Source organism: Cucumis sativus, chromosome 5, assembly GCF_000004075.3.
Source record: "Cucumis sativus cultivar 9930 chromosome 5, Cucumber_9930_V3, whole genome shotgun sequence".
Lineage (NCBI taxonomy): Eukaryota > Viridiplantae > Streptophyta > Magnoliopsida > Cucurbitales > Cucurbitaceae > Cucumis > Cucumis sativus.
This window is the reverse complement of record NC_026659.2, coordinates 9583225-9587320: the sequence shown is the minus strand read 5'-3', so window position 1 is coordinate 9587320 and position 4096 is coordinate 9583225.

Genomic DNA, 4096 nt, shown 5'->3' with positions numbered 1-4096 from the left:
TCCTTCACACTTTCTTAACCCAAGTTAGTTCATTCTCCATCTTCTCATCATTCCATACCACCTTTTACAAAATCTCTAATGTAGATAGTAGATTTAGTATATAGTTATACTTTTGCTTTATACTATATAGAAATTGTATATCGCCTAGAAGAGAAGTAAACTTTATAGCTAAGATTTGATAGAAATTTCTTGTGTTTGCCTTTGGACTTTCTAGAAAACCTATTGTTGTGCTTACACTTGGGCAAGCGATAGTAAAACTTATACTACGTGTTTATTGTTTGGAAATTAAAAACACATAGGTAGGAAGCACTTTTTATCGTATAATCCTGTCCTAATCACCTACTAAGCCAACCACTTAAAACTTACATGACATAACCATGAACAAATACATATGCACACACATAACAAACCAAGTAGATGGCCTCCTCAGTCTTTGTTCATGTTGGACTTGGGGTACTTATAGACATATATAGATGAGAAATTAATTACGCTATGCTACATATCTATCCTTCATATGCTATACATTCGTCCTTGCTTAAAATATCAGAGCAGGAAGTAGTCGTTTATTATCATATCAACTCCAACTACCATACTTGTCTTCTAGTGAATCATCTTGTGTGATGTGTTGTCATCTCGCCTCGAGAAGTAAATCACCAAGTTTCTTGCTTATCGTTGAGTTCTTGCACACGAGTCATCATGCAATTCGCTTCCTTTCTTCTTTCAGCCATCCTGCGTGTAAAAACACTTAAAAGCATAGTTAATAAGGCATGATGACGTATGCAAGGTGCAGTCTCTTAACATTATAAATTTGCACTAAAAACTATGCGTTTTGGTCCTTTATCTTGCGTTTTGACTCCATTTAAAAGGTTACAATAACTTGTATTTCTATAAGTTATCACAACCCAAATTTAAAACAATGTTTGTCTTCAAGCATAGCTCCACACCTAAGCCTTACCTTCTTCCTTGCATCCACTAAACTTCTCATATTGCGATTTAGTCTTACTCGCCATTCGGTTCCACTCTTGTCGCTTACTCCCAACTATGAAAATATTTTCAGGTTCAGAACACGACAAGCTTAAGTCTTAAAATACCCTTGTTCATTTCCAAAAAAATCTTATTTTCAATTTTTAGAAATGAATTAATTTTTTGAAAAATTTGGTTCCATTTTGGCAAATAGACTTTTATTGTTATTTTATTTGGGCTTGGTGTTGAGTGGGAAATCATTGGTATTCTATGAATTTGTTCCTCTCCTTCACTATAACTCTTATTGCCACTTTTTACTGTACTCTTAGATTTCTGAAGCTTTGCTTCTTATTTTTGGTTGAGAAGCAACAACGTTGGAGTTTTTATTTCAATTGAATTTGAATAAAAGAATTTTTAATTTTACTTTATTTTTTTACATTGTTTTAACTTTTGTTAAAACACCTTGACAGGATTTTTCAAAAATTTCGAAAGCATTAGCTCAAACCTCGCACACCCACAAATTCAGAATGCAAGAAGGTCCTCATTGCTGAAAAGTGAATCATAAGATTTACGTATAAAATCTTACAAAAAGAGGTTTGAGTTAAAGCTTGCTCGTCTAGTGAACTCAAATTTTTAGAAATATTTTCTATGTAGGTTTTCTTAACAAGTTGGACGCCTAAGTGACAAATAGAACTTAACATCTCATAATTTGTATAATTGAAGTTATCCTTGGGAGGCAAAGAAAAATTAAAGAACTTAAACGCAAAAGTTACTGCTTGTGTCAAGTAAAGTATAATGCAAAATACGTAAGTGAAAAATAAAATACACAAAAAAGAAAAATAACAAATAACACCCCCAAGTCCATGGTTTAGGCCACGTTTGGGAAGGTCCTGACGCAACACTTGATTTAGCCTTAGATAGAGGTTCCTCAAATTGTGGCAGAAAGACAGACTTGAACACGAGGCTCGTAATGGCTTGTATACCTATCAGTACGCAATGAAGCTCGCTTGATCAAACTGCTCGATGCCTGAATTTGTGTTTGCATCGCTTTGCCTTGAGTTCTCTGAGAATTGCAGTGTCTAAAGTGAGCTGATCATGTTGAGTTCGATGATGTTCATTGCAATTATCAATTTTTAATTTCAAGTCTTAAATCTGCTTCTCATGTCTAATTGCGCGTTCTTATATATCAGCTTGATTCGAGAACGTATCCTCAAGTCCATCATCATTGGATCATTGGTTTTCCTAATGTATGGCTAATGAACTTGAAGTACTCATCCTCATCATCGCTTTCTCCAGCAGTGTTCTCTTATTGATTGCCTTCTTCCTTTGGCGGCCAACGAGCATGTGTTTTTTTTTTTTTTTTTCTTTTTTAAAAGAATATAAACAAACAAATACTCATTCCAAAAACCATCATCTTAATTAAACCCATACATTACATAAACTTAATTTTCACCAACATCCCACCAATAATAATTAACTTAAATTTCAAACAACCAAATAGCACCCAAAAATACTAAATCTCAAATAAAAATTGAAGGTTATTGAACTGAAAATTACTTTAATTTCTGGAGTGTTACATTCTTCCCTTTAACGAAAGTTCTAGTTCTCAAACAACTGTTTCATGTCATCCTCTCGTTTCCACATGACCTCTTCAACTTTGCGGTTTCGCCATAAGACTTTCACTGGTGCAATTTCTCTGTTACGAAGCAGCTTTACCTCTCTTGTCAAAATTTCAATTGGTTGCTCATCGTAGCTCAAATTTTCATTAATTTGTAAAAGCGCTCGTAGTCTACTATGTACGACAAGTTTACTATGTACTTCATCGGCATCAAAGCATAAAACACATCATGAACTACAGAGAATGGCAGTGGCAATGCCAAACGATAAGCTACATGATCAATTCGGTCAAGTATCTCAAATGGCCCTGAAAAAACATGGACCCAACTTTCCTCTCTTTTCAAACCTTAGTAAAATATTAAAAACATGTAAAACACATGATAAAAAATACTAATAAAGTGTAATTTAAAATTTATATATATTAAGTGAAAAATACGTAAGTTGAAAAAAAATTGCGTTTGGAAGAATTGGACCCAATATGTAAGTGGCACTTACCCTAATGATGACAGAAAACCACTAATCCAATGACAACTTTAACCAAATTTAGGTAACAAAATTTATAAATCTTACATAGAAATTATGGATCTTATCCACAATTTAAATCCACCATTTCAACACTTTTTTTCTTCTCAAATCATTTTATTCTCCGCTCTTTTGGCCATTTATTTATTAAAATTATATATAATTTTTTAGAAGAATGTTTTTAATAGGAAATTTTAAAAAATATAACGAAGCGATAAATTATTTATACAACAATTTCGAAAGTGAAAAAAAAGCACAAATACACAATGAAAAATACAAAAAATACCCTAATGATTGATTGACATTTAATGCATGTAATATATTTAGTAAACTATTGTTTAGATTTTACTAATTAATCTAAGCCATTTATTTTAAGATTCTTTGACGGTTTAGATTTAACTACTTTTGGTATACAATTATTTAAATTTGACAATCTATTATATTTAACACAAACAACGAAATAATAGTTTGAAAATAAATAAATAAGTAAATATTTTAAATTTGATACAATCTTGAGTTTGAAAAAAAAAAACCTCTAATTTTGTTACTCAATATTTGACCCGTTTCTTATATTTATGAAAATTAACATTTTTCATACTTTTACCTCTATTATTCTTCTTCTTTTTTTTATAATCAATTTGAATCCCTTTTCTATACTTCAATATGTCTAATGGTTATTTTGGGTTGGATTTCAATGTTTGTATTATATTTTGTACTGTTATCATTTAACAAGTATTTTATGATATAGATTGACGCATCTGTGTTGACACTTCCTGAATAGAAACTGAAACGTACATAGAGAAACATATTTTAGGCCTATGTGTAGAGGATTTATGAAGCTGTTTGAGAAAACCATACTGCTTAAATTTAAAGAAAAAGAACACTCAAAACATATAATACAGAGGCGATTATAAATAAAATATCACCGAAAAATATAATAAAGATAAAATTTCATCAAAAGCTCAATGATTCCCCCACCCCCCACTACAAAAAA